General features: G+C 62.0%; 1 protein-coding gene across 3 annotated transcripts in view; it reads left to right on the forward strand.

The window, feature by feature from the left end:
• The window catches only part of LINGO1 (leucine rich repeat and Ig domain containing 1), a 98807-nt gene that overhangs the window by 39722 nt on the left and 42833 nt on the right, over nucleotides 1-16252 (forward strand). For 2 of the 3 annotated variants that reach the window (XM_012651867.1, XM_012651866.1), the window contains exon 3: nucleotides 633-718. The exons of the other annotated variant lie outside the window; for it this stretch is intronic. The gene's annotated coding sequence lies outside the window, so the exon portion shown is untranslated. The remainder of the gene's footprint in view (nucleotides 1-632; nucleotides 719-16252) is intronic. 3 annotated transcript variants of the gene reach the window in all.

Consider the following 16252-nt stretch of genomic DNA (forward strand, 5'->3'; position numbering starts at 1 on the left):
CCAGGAGAGAAGAGGGAGGAAGGAGACCGTGGCCTGTGGCCATGTCTGGGAGGACTGATGGGGGTTGGCTGAAGAATGAGGAGGGGTCAGGGGTCATGAGGAGAGAGTGCTCCCATGGGGGGTCAGCCAGCCAGAGACCACAGGCTGAGATGGGACAGCCGGGATGCAGACGGGGCCCTTGGAGACCTTGCCGAGGGTGTTGCAGGGGACCTGGGGCCGAGGACGTGTGATGATGCTTCCGAGAGGCCAGGCGCGGGCCTGGTGGGCAGCCGTGGGAACTCAGAGGTGGTGGGGTGGCCGTCTGTGTATCTGTGAGTGTGCGCAGCGCTTGCAGAGGCGGGGCTGACCCACGGTGGACGTCGGGAGGCATCGAGAAGGCAGGGGCCCGGCCAGGGTCTTGAAGGCCGGGCCGGGCGTTCGTGCTCCTGAGGGTGTGATCCGTTAAGAGCTGGCCACTGTGGGGTGCTGGGGAAGGGAAGGGAGGCCCATGCCATGGGGAGGGGCCAGTGCTGAGCCCTGCTGGGCTGGGCAGTGGGAATCTGCCTTGGGGACCCCGTGCTGAGGTGGGCTCGCCGCAGGGTAGCGGAAGCCCCCACTTCGCCCATGCTAACCTTCCTGCTCTGTCCCCACAGTGCATGCTGGGACCGCGACGGACCGGCTGCGGCTCCCTGGGCCCTCAGAGGCCAGTCTGTTTGTCTCCCGGCGCCGTCTGACCCAGGTAGGGAAAGTGAGGCGGGATCGCCCTCTACGCTGGTGGGAGGCTCTGGGTGTGAGGACCAGGTCTCTGACCCAGGCTGGCCCTCGGCGAATGAGCCCCGACGGGGGCCGTGGCAGGGACACGACGCGGGGCCTCCCGTGGAGGAGTTCGGAACCTCTGGCAGGCTGGCCGCCCGTCCTCCCTCCTCCCCAGCTGCCAGCCCGGGGCACTTGGGAGCACCGGGACACACCACTGCGCGCTCACTGCCTGCCACTGCCCGCGTCCGTTTGTGCTGCCACCTACCCAGTGCCTTCACTTCAGGGGGTTCGCGTCCTTGGTCCAGCCCCCTTTGCTGTCACTTGGCTTTTCTCTGCTGCTGCCCAGTGCAGGCCTGATGGCACTCACTCTGGAGGTTCCTGGCTCTCTGCAGGACGCCCCCAGGGCAGGGGTGCCCCTCCCAGCACCAGGACCGGGCCTGTCTTGAGTCTTGCTTGGTCCCCGTGGTGGTGGGCCTGCTCCTGGGCATCCATCTGCTGGCTGCCAAGTCCCCCAAGGGCTGGGATGGGGTCGGGGCTAGGACTGCCAGAAAAAATGCAGTTGTCCAATTACATTTGAACTTTAGGCAAATGGTTTTTTAGTGTAAACATGTCCCAAATAGTGCATCGCACGTACAACATTATTGCTAGATCTGGCAACCCTGGGGGAGGGGCCTGAAACCCCAGTCCCGCTCCTCCTCTGGCCAGTCCTCCCTGCTGGTTCTGCCCCGGCCTCCTTGGACCAGCGGCCTCCAGGGCCTGCGGTGGGTGTCCTGGAGCCAGGGGCCTGCTCCGGCCACAACCAGTGGGCACCTCCTAATCCCTCAGCCCCCACGGGCTGTCGCTGGGGCATAGACCTGGGGGTTCTCGCTGGGCTGGGGCAGCAGTCCTGGTCTTAGGAGTGCTGGGGTTCCTCGCTGGCCCCCTGACAGCAGGGTCCAGGCTGAGGAGGTCATGGGGCAGGCGGCCGGGCCTGTGTGCCCGTGAACAGAGCTGTGACAGGAGCCAGGAACAGAGAACTGCTTCATGAGCGTGGGACCCAGAGTGCTGGGGTTCCAGGGCAGGGGTGGGGGTGCCAGGGATGAGGCAGGGCAGGACGTTGGAGGGCTTGGGGCGGCCTGTTTCCACACCATTTAACACTGGGAGCCATGGAAGGTATTTTCTCCCTAAGAAGAATCGTTTTTCTGAGTATTAAGGTAATATATTCTCTAAACCTGCGGTCCCCAACCCCTGGGCCTCAGCCCAGTACCAGTCTGTGGCCTGTTAGGAAACGGGCTGCGCATCACCCCCCTCCACCCACAACACCCCCCAACCCGGCCTGTGGCAAGACGGTCTTCCATGAAACCGGCTCTTGGTGCCGGCAGGGTTGGGTGCCACTGCTGTGTGTTACCTGTGCACCCGCCTTGAAGCCCGCAGTTCAAGTCCTTCCCACGATCTTTTCCTCCCAGAGCCGGCCGCCCACCGCTCACCAGTCTGATGTTTATCCTTCCAGACTGTTTTCTGTGCACTCATCAATATATCTCGGAAGTAAAACGTGGGCCGTGCTGGCTGTCCCTCCCCACCTTCGCCTGTCCACTCAGCGGCGCGCCGTGCGGCCACCCCGGGCTCCTCCACGGTCCTTCCCTGTCCTGCGCGCCCGCTGTGTGGACAGTCTGCAAACTGTTTATCAATTATTAATCCTGTCGGTGGCCACTTAGATTGATTCTGGCATTTGGCTATTTATAAACTGCACTCCGGGAACCTCTGGGTTTGCACATCTGTGTGCACTAGTGCTACGGGTCTCTCGGGAATGTTCCGGAACTGGACTGCCCGGGTCAGGGGGTACACACGTGTGTACGCTGACCCGTTCTGTGCAGCCGGATCAACTTCCAGAGGGTCGTGCTGACTTTCGCTCCCACAGACCAGGCATGGAGGCCCATCCCTTTCTCGCCAACCACCGGCATTGTCAGCCACCGAAATCCCTGCCAGCCTGACAGGTGAAGGACTTTTCACCTTGCGTTTCTTCGACCGCTGATGAGTCGAGCATGTTTGTGTGCGCTCCTTGGCCACTCCCGTCCCGCGTCTGTGAGCCGCCCGTTCCCCGCAGGTCCTTGCTGGGGTTCCTCGCACGTGTGCACTCACTCAGTGAGCGTTTATTCAGCACCTACTATGTGTTGGGCACTGTTTTGGTCAGGGACCTAACAGTGAACAAACTGACAAAAACACTGCACCATGGAACGTATGCTCCGGCGGAGGAGAGACGGCCAAGGAAACAGATGAACAGTGAGATACAGTCCGGGGGCTGGGGGTTCCGTGCTAAGGAGAAGAAAGCCAAGCAGAGGAGGGGTGGGATGGCCTAGGGGAGGCCTCAGTGGGAGGCGGCATCCGTGAAGACTCAGGAGTGGAGGTCTGGGGGGCGTGTCCCAGACAGGGAACAGGAGCGCAAGCCGAGTCGGGAGCAGACCCGGTGTGGGCACCTGGCGGTGTGCTGGCACAGGGGGCGAGGGAGGGAGGCGATGTGGCCGGAGAGGGAGCAGGAACCGATCTCGCAGGGCTTGCGGCGGGCGCAGGACTTTGGCTTTTACCCGGGATGAAGTAGGGAGCCGTGAGAGGTTCTAAAGAATGACACGGTGAGATCCGAATCACATTTTCACGGCTCCCTCGGGCAGCTGTGAAGCACAGAGACCAGTCAGGACGCTGCTTGTTGCGATGGCCTAGGGAGGCGGTGGGGAGGCTTGAGCAGGGCTCTTGGGGAGGTGGGGAGAAGTGGATGGTTCCGACGCACTTTCAAGGTGTAGCCAGCAGGTCCTGCTGACTGACTGGACGAGACAGCGAGAGGGAGCCAAGGGGGCCCCAGTGACGCTGAGGGTGCTGGCCCCGTCGCGGTAAGGGTGGGGCTGCCACCGACAGACCGGGAGGAGCAGGAGGGCGGCGTGGTGCGGGGAGAGCAGGGCTCAGCGCGGCCAGCACCAAGTGGCCGACGTGTGGGCCCAGAGCACAGCGAAAATGGGCAGCTTTCTGTTTTAAAAAAATTAAGAATTTCTAAGTGAGGGACGACACTTGAACATCACACCAAGCCTGGGGCCTTCTGCGTGTGGGGCCTGGGTCGCAGGCCTGCGAGCCAGCCCCCCGGCAGATGTGTCAGTTGTGAGGTGCCAGGAGACAGCCGGGTGGCACTGTGGAGGTGACAGGGGACGGGTCTGAGCTGGAGACACAAATCTGGGGTCACCCGCATAAAGATGGCATTTAGAGCCGCGAGACCAGATGGAAGCATCGAAGGAGCGAGTGTAGATGGAGCAGAGCAGAAGGACCAGCGACCCCACCGGCCCCTCCCTCGGCGAGGGGTCGGAGCGGGGAGCACCCGGCGGTGACGGGGCAGGAGCGAGCAGCGCGGTGGGGAGCCAGGCAGGGCGGCGGGAACAGAACGCAGCCTGGGCACTGGCCACGGCCCCCGCGGGCGGCGAGGCGCGGTTGCTGGTGGGTGAGAGCCGATGGATTCTCGAGAGGTCAAGGGATCCAGCTCTTTATCCGCCGTGTTGCGAATCCTTTTTCACAAGTTTGTGTTTTTCGTTTAAGTTTATGGATTTTTTTTTTTTAAACTCTTCGAAAGTTTAAAACTGTCCCCTGGTCAAGTCTGTCATTCTTTTCCATTAGAGTTTCTGGCCTTATTCGCTGCAGAGTTTTAAAAATATTATCCTGTATTGTTTTCTAGTTGTTTATGATATTTAAAAATGTTTAAATCTCTAGTTCTTCGGGAACGTATTCATGTGTGTGGTTTGGGGGGGACATCTAGGTGCGTTCTTTCCAAATGACTGGCTGGTTGCGCTGACGCTGTTTATCGAGCACGTGTCCCTTCCCGGCAGCTCGGAGGCTCGTTCCTGTCATTTGCTAAACGTCTGTCCAGGCCTTGCTGTTCGAGTCCGTGGATTTTGCCCGGGGAGAGACTCAGGGGCTGAGAGAGGAGACGGGGTGGCGGATCGAGGGTGGCGTGAGGAGGCGGGAGGGGCAGACGCTGGCATGGCTGCCCCCGGCGAGGGACGCGGCGCAGGCAGCCGGGGAGGAGCTCCCCGATCTCAGGCTGCTGAGGGGCCGTACCTGGCAGCTGGGTCAGCGTGCACCTCAGTTCTGTGAGGTCGGTGTTCTGTCTCCCCGTTTGCAGACCAGGAAACTGGGGTTCAGAGAGGTTTTGCGTCCAGTGCCATCGCTGCGCAGGGGTGCTGAAGGCCATGCTCGGGGCACCCACGCCTGCGCTCCGGCCTCAGTGCAGCCAGAGGTGCGCAGAGGCTCAGGAGGCTGCAAGGGCTCCAGGCAGGAAGTACCCCAGGCCCCTTTCTGCACCCCTGCCTGCCATTTGGCTGGGTCTTGAGGGTTTTCCCATTTCCAAAAGCAACCTGTTAAAACCAAGTACTCTTGGCAGGGAATCACACGTTAAGTTTACAGCTAACATCTCAATTATCAGTTAACACCTCTGCAGGGATTAGCTGACAGCCAGCTGAGGACACTGAATGGGGCCTGTGATGTGTGTCTGGGCTGGGAAAGGCCGAGGGAGAGGAGAGAGGAAGGAAGGGGCGGGTGCTCAGCCTTCCACAGCTTGCCTGGCCTCAGCGGTGGGGCTGGATGTGTGGAGAGCAGGGGTTCGAGCTGGGGGAGCCAGCTCTGGGGTGGGCGTCTCGGGAAACTTGGGGCTGGGGCTCAGAGAGGGAGCTGTGGCTGTTGGACGCCCGCTGTGTCCTGGTGCTGAGGAGGATGTCAAGTGCTTGGTCTCAGCAAGGTTGGGAAATCAGCTGCCGGTGAGCCGCTTCAGGCCCAGCTGCCAGCAGTCACTCAGAGCCAGGACCCGTCTCTGACACCCACAGTCCAGATCTGTCTCCCAGCCCCGAGGAGGAGGAGGAGATGTCTGGGGCCTTCTCTGGTTCCCTGAGGGCCAGTCCACCCTGGCAGGGTTGAGGCTTAGTCTGTGACCAGGGTCAGGAGGGTGTGACCCTGGAGGTCACCCAGGTGGGGAGCTGAACTAAGACGTAGCAGGAGTCCCAGGTGGGTGCTGTCTTCCCACCCACTGCTACTTCCCGCCCCCCTGGTGCGTGGGGCAGGGGGAGATGGGACTCCTTGTCTAAAGCTGGGGTTCCTCTCCCAAAGGGACTGCCTTCCCCTTTACTTCACTCTGCCCGGGGCTCTGATCTGTGTCTGTGGGGTCATCGTTTGTCTGAAGGTAACCAGCTGCCCAACTGTTTCATCCCTGTGTTGGACTCTGGCTTAGCTCTCCTGGGACCCTGGGGCTAAGAGCAGCCTCTCCCTCCCCCCTCCTCCTCCTCCCTATCCCTTCTCTCCTCCTCCCTCTCCCTTTGCCGTTCCTTCCTTCTCCCCCTTGCCCCTCCCCTGCCAGCCAACCCTGGCCTTGCCCCTGGTGCTGGCAGTGAGACCTGCTTCTTGCTGGGGGATGGCCCTGGGCCTGGGTAACCCTGCGGTTGGTTGGGCGCACTTCCAGCTGCTTCCTCTACCTGCACACCTCCCAAAGGTGTGTGGGGAGAGCGCTGCAGGAGGGGCGAGTGGTGATGAAATGGGACTTCTGGGAGGAGAACTGCCCCTGGAGCCCAGGAACGGGCCTGAGAGAGGCCCTAGGAAGAGGGACCTGCGTGAGCAAAGGCCGCGGGGCTGACAGGGCCTGGGCTGGAGGGGCTGGGGTGGGGCTTGTCTGCCAAAGGGAGCGCAGCACAGATCCAGCAGGTGGGCTTGTCTGAGACCCCAGGAATCTGGGGGCCTTGAGGCAGGAAGCAACGGCAAGCTGCCCACCCTTCCTGTGTCCACCTCCCTCTGCCCTCCGGGTCTGGCCACCGCTGCCCTGGGTCGTGCTGCATCAGGTTGGGAGACCTGGCTTCAGCTTGCCATGTGACCTTGGGACTTACATGCCGGAGAAGTCCGACCCTGGGGAGGGTCCCAGAGGGCTTCCTGTAGGAGACACCACCTGAACTGAGCGTGGCCTGAGTGGACGTTTTCTGGGCAAAAGGAGTGAGGGAGAGTGCTCCATGGAGAGTGCTCCGGGGGCGCCGGGGCCCAGCCGGGACACCCTCCCCTTCCTCTGGCGCGGGCCTTCCCTCTGCGTGGCTGTCCCTGCTGTTCACTGAGAGCCACCCTTGATGGGCTGCAGAGAAGGGGGAAGATGAGCGGGCGAGGTAAGCCACAGCCTTAAGTTCCGGCGAGGGGATGAGGGAGGCCTTTGGCCCTGTCTCAGCTGGGGGCTGGCAGAGCCTGAGCACCTAGGGCAGAGGTGACCCTAAGCCAGGACACTCCATGTCCCAAAGCGGCATCCAGTCTTCTCCCTGTGGACTGCGACGGGGCAGGTGAGAGGTGGGCTGGGCCCACACCGGGAAGCGTGCGCACGTCTGCCCAGGGGAGGGCGGTTAAACCCTGGCGTGCGCAGGCACGGAGGAGGACGGACTGCGAGGCCGACTCCCTGCGGAACGGTCCGGCCGCGCTGGGCTCCACGCTGCCGCTCGGCGCCGGTGGCCTGAAGGCCACAGGAGCTTTGTGTTTCCTCGTGCGCAGGAGAGGTCCCGAGGGCTAGGAGGCGCCGAGTGTGCATGTGTGTACATGTGCGTGTGTGCGCGCATGTGTGTGTGCGTGTGTGCGTGTGTACTCGCCTGTTCCAGTCTGTGCGCCTTCATCCGCAAACGCGCCGTGCGTGTGTTCCCGAGCGTGCGGGTGTGTGTGCGCCTCTGCCTGCGGCGCGCCCTGGCACGTGTGCGTGTTTCTGTGCTGTCCGGGGGGTCTCGAAGGGGCTCCTCAGCTGTGCCCTGTTTCTCTGGGTCAGGCGCGTCTGGGAGGCTCCCTGGCGGCCAAGGGGCTGCCCTGCGCGAGCTCAGCCTGTGGCCGGCGCCGCGCGGCTCCGGGTGCGGGTGAGGCCCTGGCGAGTCCCCGCGGGCTCAGGGGCTCAGGCCCAGACCACGGCTGGCACATTTGAGTCCAACCTCGCCTCCCTTCTCTCTGGCTTGTGTGCGTGTTTGCTTTCCAAGTCTGAGTGCTTCACTGCGTGATCGGGGCGGGGCAGGACGTGCTTCTGAGAGTTCACTGAGCCGCTCCGGGCCTTTGCTGCCGCCCCCAGTTCCTCAGCGACCCCATCTGTCTCCTTGGGCCCATGAAGCCCCCACAGTTGCACCATGGCTCACCCTTCTAAAGCCCTGCTTTTGTACCTCATTCACTCCCCCGCATTGCACAAGGTAGGCAGAACTGGAATTATTGTACCCATTTGGCAGATGAGGAAACTGAGGTCAAGAGAGGCAAAGAGATGTGCCTGAGGTCACTTGGTGAACCGGGGCTGGGAGCAAGATCACTGGTTCGTCCTCCCTGTGCATGTCCCTTTGCCCTCAGCCGCAGCCCTGGGCCCTCACTGGAGAGGACCCTGCCCAGAGAAAACAGGCCGGCTTTCATGAATGAATCCAGTTGGAGGACGCTTCCTTCTGCACATGGCTCCCTCCTCCCATCATCCTCACTCAGCATTGCCCTGCAGAGACGGCCCCAGGGCTCTTTTCATCCTCAAATAGGCAGGGACGCAGGAGGCAATAATATTGGTGTCCATCATTGATATTTCCTTACTGTGGCTGTAATTAGCGATTCTTCCAGGCCGAAGCTTGGTCTGGCAGACAAGCGGAGGAGCCCCGGCTTGTTAATGTCAGCCCATTAGTGTCACACTGACAAGGCTGGGGGGGGGTGGCCTTAGGTAGGGGAAGGAGAAGCAGGGGGGCTGAGCAGGAGGAGCGAGTCCACTGCTCTCCCCTCTCACACCGGCCGCCCCTCCCGCTCCAGGCCCCTCTGTCCTTGAGCACAGCCCACCAGGAGCGCCCCTCGTCTCGGGTGTCCCCAGATTGCCTCCTTCGGCCCACGGCCCCTCGCCCCTCCTGTTATGCCCGCATGGCTTGGCCTAAAGAGCCGCCTCCACGTCTCTGGGAAGGTCCATGGGTGGGAGGCTCACACAGCTGGAGGTGGGGGGCAGCCCCTCAGCCCTCGGGCCTGCTCCTGCAGCGAGAGAATGCCCTCCCCTCCCTTGTGCCCAGCCACACTTGGATCTGCACAGCCCCTGGTCCACGCGGGGGAGCAGCAGGAGAGCTAGGATTGGTGCTCCCAGACCCCAGAACCTCCTTGCCTGTCCGCTTCGGGCGTCCCCTCCTCCTCCTCCTCCAGGGAATTCTTGGGTCAGTATCCTCTCCCCCAGCCATATCGCTTGTCCCGGTGTCCCTACGCCCAGATCTTCCTGGATCCTTCGGTTCCTGGAGCAGAGGAAGCCGCGCCAACTCCCGTCCGGAGAGGCTGTTACTTGGCCTTGGCATCTCCCGCCTCCGCGCCGCCTGCCTGTTGCTGCGGGCCGAGTCTGGCTGCCCTGAACTAACGATCAAATAACGGTGGCAGCTCTTGTTTCTCGAGCGCTTTTTAGGTGCCATGCGCTATTCAAAGCGTCTTACAAGCATTCAATCCTCATAACCCTATGAGGTAGATATGCTTATCGTCCCATTTTACAGATGAGGAAAACCGAGCGGCAAGAAAATTCAGTTAGCTGCTCGGGACCGCAGGGCTGTTAAGTGGTGGCCGTGTGAATGGGTCTCCCGCTGAGCCACCACCTCCTGTACCCCAGCTTCAGCCCTAAGTCATTTTCTCCACCTGCCTCTCTTCCCGGGGAGCTCCCCGGGGCAGGCAGGGGCCGTCCTCAGCCCCAGCCCGGTGCTGGCCTTCAGCCTCAGCGAGTGAGGGTAGTGGTCACGACGCACTCTTCTTAGCCCTGTGTTCCGCGGGCCTCCGGGTCCCCTCCATGTCCTCTGGTGTGAGCTGCTGCCCCCAGAGGACTGTGCGCTTTCTGAGACAGGGGCCTCCACTGGGGCGTCCGCTGAACGAGGGCGAGCCCCCGACTGCGAGCTCCCTGAGGCACAGGGAAGCCGCCTGCCCGCCGAGGAGCCCCTCATGGGACGCCTCAGCTCATGGCAGGGGCTTGGCAAGGATGTCCACGTGTTCACATCATTCATTCACTCATTCGTCCATTCATTCAGCCGATGCTCGCTGCATGCTGTGCGCTGGGTGCTGGGCCCTCGGGAGGGTCTTAGCGCACTGAGACATACAGCCCCGGCTGTGCCCTGCGAGGCCCGTAGCCTACTGGGGTGCGGGACTGGCGCTGACCAGTGCAGGGAGATTGGCCGCGTGGGGCTGCCCGGAGCACAGCGTGGGCTGGGTGGGATGGGGAGGACGGCTGCACAGAGCAGGAAACGCTTGAACAGACTCGTTAAGGAATAGGAAGCATTTTCGGGCTAACAGAGAGGGACAAGCTCACAGGCACAGGGAACAGCCTGTGCAAAGGCTCTGCGTCTGAGAGAGCAGCCCGAGACGCGCTGCCGCCGGGCAGGCTGGGAGTGCGTCGGAGCAGCGTCTCTCCTCCCCCGCCTGGTGTGGGGTGAGCTGCGGGCAGGTCAGTGTCTGTGGGTGGGTGGTGTCCCCAGCGTGGAGACTGAGCCAGTTAGCTGTGGAGGGGCTGTGAGGACACAGGACACCCGCCCAGCTGGGAGGCTGCCTTGAGCTCAGGAAACAGATGCTCTGGGCTGGGCCTGGCCTGGGGGCACCTGTGACCAAGGCTACGTCTGTCTGTGCCGGGCCTCCCAGCTCTCAGAGCTCCCTCGCAGCGACCCCTCCACTGGGCAGGAGACCGAGGCCCAGACTGGGGCAGAGCCCTGCCTAGGGTCCCACACGAGCGGTGGGGGAGCACAGGTTTCCTCCTCCCCTGGGCAGGACATCGGGGCCCTCGGCAAGGAGCAGGCCCCGGCTGTCGGGGTGTAGGGCAGGGCCCGGCTGTGCCATGCGTGGCCCAGGCAGGAGAGGCCGGCTGGAGAGGAGGTGGAGCAGGGCCACTGAGGGCAGAGGAGCGGACAGGGAGCCTGCGCCATGGCAGAGGAGCAGCTGCCCTCTGCACTCGCCTCCAGAGCTGTTCAAGGGTCTGGCCAGTCTCTGGGGAAGATTTCTCCCACACGCCTCATGGGGCCCAGAGTAGCCCACAAGGGAACCGAGCACCACTGCTGCTCCTGTGTGCACAGGCCCGCACACGTGTGTCCGCCTGTATACCCAGGGTACACCCACCTGGGTACAAGCTCAAGCTCACACTCGTGTGTTCAGGCATGCCTCTGCTTACACATGCAGCTCTCTGTATGTGTGTCATGTCTGTACAGCTGTGTGTCCACGTGTTTGAAGGAGTTGTGCCCGGAAGTAGAATTCTGTGTCCACGTGTTTGCACAAGAGCCCTGAGCACGGCAAGCAGTCCCACAGGCATATACAATTTCTTTCCCACTGGCGCCAGATGCTCCAGAACCTGCAGCTCTCAGGCCCGGGCCCAGCCCTCCCTGGCCCCTCCCAAGGCCCTTCTGAGGTCGGGCCTCCCGGGACAGACCCAGCCAGCTTGGAGGGGCGGGGGCCCCTGGTGGCAGGCATTGTGAATAGAAGCTGGCATCGGGGGGACAGCTCAGGCTGGGAGAGGTGCTTCAGCTCTCTTTTTGTGCAAGCTCCCTCCCCACCCATCCCTAAGTGCCTTCTACGGGATCCTGGCAGGTAGGCACCCACCCCCACCGCTCGTATAGCCCTCCTGACGGGGAGCTCACTGCCTCTCAAGGAAGCATCTGGGAAGCTATGAGGCATTGCCCAGAAAGGAGATATCCAGAAGGCCAGAGGGTAGGGTCAGGGCTGGGCCACGACCCCTAAACACACAGCCCCACACCCCTGGGGCTTTCCCTAACAGGCAGGCCTGGGGCTCCAGCTCCTGGCAGCAAGGCCAGGCCCAAGGATCCAGGGACTTTCACCTTGTTGTCAAGAGCGTATTTCAGCTATTAGGGACAGTGGCTGGGGATTTAGGGAGGATTTCTCTCTCATTTCCCAGAGCTTTCAGGAAGCCTCCTCCCTTACCACCCGTCTGCCTGCCAGGGCCGAGAGCGCACGTGCACATACACACGCGCGCGCGCGCACACACACACACACACACACACACACACACACACACAGAGTCAGTGCTCCTGTGTGGCAGAAGGGAGGGAGAGAGAGAAATCTGGGTTAAGCTCCCAGGGAAGGCTCCCTGGCCTCTCCCCACCTTCCCCAGCAGACGCTTAGCGGTGCAAGCCTGGGCTGTGGTCTGAAGGCTGAGCCTTGCCCCGGTCCCACCCCAGCCTACCAGAGACGCCCGGTGGTGGGATCCCAGGCTTGCTCTGTCTGGCCCCCTCCTGGGCCTCCCTGTCCAGGTGACCTCACTCTTGGGCCTGAGTGTCTCCCCCAGCCAGGCCTCAGGACCCATAGGTCATTTTTGCCACACTCAACTGATTGCATGGAGGGTGACAGAAGCTCTTCCCATCCCCCATTAGACCCCCTGGGTGTGGGGATGAGGGGCAGGGGGGTTGGGAGCCTGTATCTGGCGCTGAGGCCGAGCAGGCGCAGCCCCATGCAGAGAACGCCGGAGCACAGAGGAGGGGCCCCTCGCATGGAATTGTAGGCAGCGTGGCAGGGTGTGGGGTCTGGGTAGGATGCCTCAGGCGTAGGAAGGGGACTCTGAGAGAATGGCAGAGAAATAGCTAACGACGTCACTGCCATTTCAGGATGGAGCCTGGGCGAGGACTTAGCTAAAGCCCTGGGAGGTCAAATGGGTCCCCGGGACAGGACCCACGTGCGGGGTGGGAGTTCCACCCACCCGTGAGCTCAGGGCCACGTCCGCTGCACTGGGTGGCAGAGGGAGGGGGCGAGGTTTCCTCTCCGAACCGGCCCTGTTTAGCTGAGGAAACTTGATCGTGGGGAATTACCAGGGTGCAAGCCACCCAGGGGCCTCGGGAGCCTGCCCAACCCCCACCCCGGAGGACGCCAAAGCCACTTCCTCCCTCCCACACCCACCCACCCTGGCACACAGTTTTCAGGTGACCCAGCAAATCTTTCCTTCCTTCTCCCAGGGCGTGGCCATGGGTGTCGAGCATGTTTGTTGAGTGGAGTAATAGATAATTGACTTGATTTAAACTAGATGTAAAGAAGGACTTCCAGATGCCACCGGGCAGCCTTAGCCCAGGACTTGGTATCTATGGAGGCGAGACAGATCCTCGGAGGGACTGTCAGGGTGGGGAGGGGTGACCCCGGCCTCCCCAGCGTCCCCCAGAGGCCAGGTCCTGTCTTCCCAGTGTGGCAAGGTACCAGCTGCCTGCCTGCCGCGGCCTTTGGCGTGTCCCGGAGCCCTCGGCCATACCTGTGTGCCTGTCTGTTCCTAGCGTGGGGCGTGCGTGTTCCCCGTGGGGGCCAGCTTGGGAATGTTGGCGTCACGTGCGCTGTGTGTGCACGGGGTGGCTCGGGAGTCAGTTCACGGACTTCAGAACTGTTTTAAATTTGGAACCAGAGGCCATCCAGCTTTGGAAGGGGCGAAAGGGATTGTTTCTCGGACCATCGGAGAGGCAGGCGGGCCGGTCTCCCTTCACTCACCAGCCACTTATGGAGCGGAGACCCCCAGGATGGGGCATTCGGGAAGCCCAGAGGCAAGGGGAGCTGGTCCTTGGCCTTGAGGAGGGGACTGCAAGAGAGGAGTTAAAGGGGCCGGGAGGGGCTTCGAGAGAGGGTGGAGAGTGTTGGGGCTCTTAGAGAAGGTGAGGGCTGGGTCATGTCTCCTTGGATGGGGCTGGGCACCTCCTATCCTTGAGAACCCATGGAAAAGAGTTTCCTGTCCCCTCGCCCCAAGGGCCAAGCCCGCCCCATCGTTCCCCCCTCTGACCGCCCTTGTCGCTCCCTGTAGCCCCAGCTGGCCAAGCTGTAACCCAGTGCTCAGAGTGCCCCTGGGCAGGAGCTGGGGCAGCTGATGGGGGGACAGGAGCTGCCAGCACAGCGTCTTCCCTCTGCTGACCCAGCCTGGCTCAGGGCGTGGCACAGGGAGCCCCGAGAGCTGTGCTGGCTAGGGATGCACGCCCACTCACAGGCGTGGCATGGCGTGTCCTCCTGGGTCAGCAGGTAAGGAGCTAAAGAGGTGTGGTTCCGTCTGTCGGCCCGGCTACTGATTACTGTGCTGGAGGTGGCTCCTGCCTCAGCCCTCACCTTCTTCTCGCCACCGTCCAGAGGCCATGGCGGATCCTGGGAGGGGAACCGGGCATGTGGGGGTGTCGGCAGCATCCTGGGCAGAAGTGCCCCTGAGGATTGGGGCAGAATCAGAGACAACACCCTCCCCTCCAGAACACTGGGCCTAGAAGGGTCTCTTAGATTCTCTGGGTCGGCATGGCTTTGTCCAGACAGGGAAACTGAGGCTAGCCTGTGCCTGTGTGTGGTGAGGGCCACTCTGTCCCAGTTTGTGCAGCCCCATCTGGAAAGGGCAGGAGGGAAAAAGAAGCAGAGGGTGGGGAAATTGGGGGGTGGGTGGCAGGGTCTAGGGTGGCGTGAGGCACAGGTCTGACCGTTCACCCAGCTACGTTTCTGCCCTCGGGCCAAAGGAGGGCTTGCTTCTGCCCTGCCCTCGGGTGCAGCCCAACTGGGAAATGGACAGTGACTGGCTCTGGGTCTCATTTGGAGCCTCATACAACCTGGCAAGGCACTGTTCTCCCCATTTTATAGACATGCAAACTGAGGCCCAAAGGGGAGGCTGCCCGGAAGGGCCTTCCGTAGCCAGGCAGCCTCAGTGAGGGGGCTTTGCTTGCTGCCATGAGGCAGGGCTGGGACTCGCTCCTCTGGGAGGGACAGATGCTTATCTATGGGACTTCCCAGCCTTCCCCATTTGTTTCCCTTGCTGTCCAGGAATTTCTTCTGCAAGTCTGACCACAGTCCATCATGCTTTAACTTCCTCCCACCACTCTTGTGGGATCTTGTCCATCCAGTGTTCCCTCTGTCCCTTTGTCTTCTTGGTGCTGGGTGGGTCTGGGAACCTGGGCACTGGCCCTGCAACGTGGCTGGCTCCTGAGGGGAAGGGGGCAGCTGACCCGCCCCAGCCTCCCGCCGCGCCTGTTTGAGAACCAGCTTGCCTTTGGCCAGCATTGCCGTTCTCATCACAGCCTCCGCCCATCTCGCTTCTCTTAAACTCATTTGCCAGCTGAAGGGCTTCATTTTCCACTCTGTTTGCCCATAATCACCCCAAGCACGGCCCCATCTCCCCAAACTCTCCCTGCAGTGCCCAGCACTGTGGTGTGGCCCAGAGCCCCCCCCACCTCCTGCCTGTCTTGGGGACAGGTCTGTGCTGCAGGCAGGTGTCCCTTCCCTTCCTCTGCATTTCTCTGCTCCCAAACCAGACACCTGGAAAACCAGGGACAGACTCTCAGCCCTTGAAGTCTGCTCAGCTCCGCTGTCCACTTCTCCCCCAGCTGGGAAGGCGCTGTCCTCAACACAGCGCTGTGTTAAGTCATTTGATGACTCCGGCCCAGCGCATTTCTGATTGGTGGGAATTTACGGGAAGAATGTTGAGGGGCAGGGGACAATGGGGGGGCAAACCTCTTCCTCCTCAGTCTCCACCCACCTCCCTCTTGGTGCAGAGTCCAGCTGTTGCACGTCACACCACGTCAGGCATTTTCTTGAGGTCACCTTGGAGGGCAAGGGGGACTGTGCTTCCCCTGGGGGCTCATTGTTCTCCTGTAGGAGGCCTGGGAGGGTGGGGCTCCAGGCCAGGCACCGTCGCCCCAGGATCTCAGAGCACCCCTTAGAAAGTCCCTTGACTAAGGGTCATCACACCGGCCACCCGAAGAATCAGGGCAATGTCCTCTGAGGTCCCTGAGCCCCTCCGAGTCTCCCCATGGCTGAACCTCCACCTGGGCTCCCTGGCGCACCCCTGACTCTGCTCCAGGCTGGACATGCCCCAGAGCCGTCCATGAGGCTGTTACGACGTGCCAGGAGCCCTTCTGCAGGTGGGGAGATGGGGTCTAGAGAGGAGGAATACCCGCTGACTCCTCCTCTCCCGAATGCTCTGATGAACTCCTCCTGGAGTGTGGGGTGTGCAAGCGTTTGCTGCATTCTAGCAGGCACTTTAGCCATTTTAAACAGAAGAATGTGGCAATAGTGATTCCAGGCCCTGCCCCTTTCCCCCTCTCCTGCTTCCCCGGCACCCCCTGCTGGAAGAACCTGAGTAGCTGCTCCCAGGTTGCCCCATCCACCTCTGTCCCCCTGCCCCAGCTCTCCTGCCTGCCAGCTTTCAAGGCCAAGAATTGATCCAGGGACTTCCCTGACAGACCTCCCAGCCGTGGCCAGCTTTTCCCAGCCAGCCAGGTGCCACACACCATGGCCCACTCATCCAGCCTACCGCGGTACTGGCCATTCATCCATCCCTCTGTGGGAGGGCGGCTGGCCACTCCTTGTCCCTACTTCTGTGGGCAGGACCTCAGGGACTCTGAACTCAGACAGAGGTCCTGGCACGGTTCTGAACTGACACCGACTGTCAACTGCTGTGTGGTCTCAGGCAAACTACGTCCCCACTCTGAGCGTCTGTGTTGACACTGGGATGTGGGTTTGGTCAGATGGCCTTGAGGGTCCATGTGTGACAAGGCGTGGGAACTGAAAGGGTGGCCACGGTGACGAGGGCTCCCTTGGGCCCCTG

Source organism: Propithecus coquereli, unplaced genomic scaffold, assembly GCF_000956105.1.
Source record: "Propithecus coquereli isolate 6110/MARCELLA unplaced genomic scaffold, Pcoq_1.0 Scaffold372, whole genome shotgun sequence".
Taxonomy (NCBI): Eukaryota; Metazoa; Chordata; class Mammalia; order Primates; family Indriidae; genus Propithecus; species Propithecus coquereli.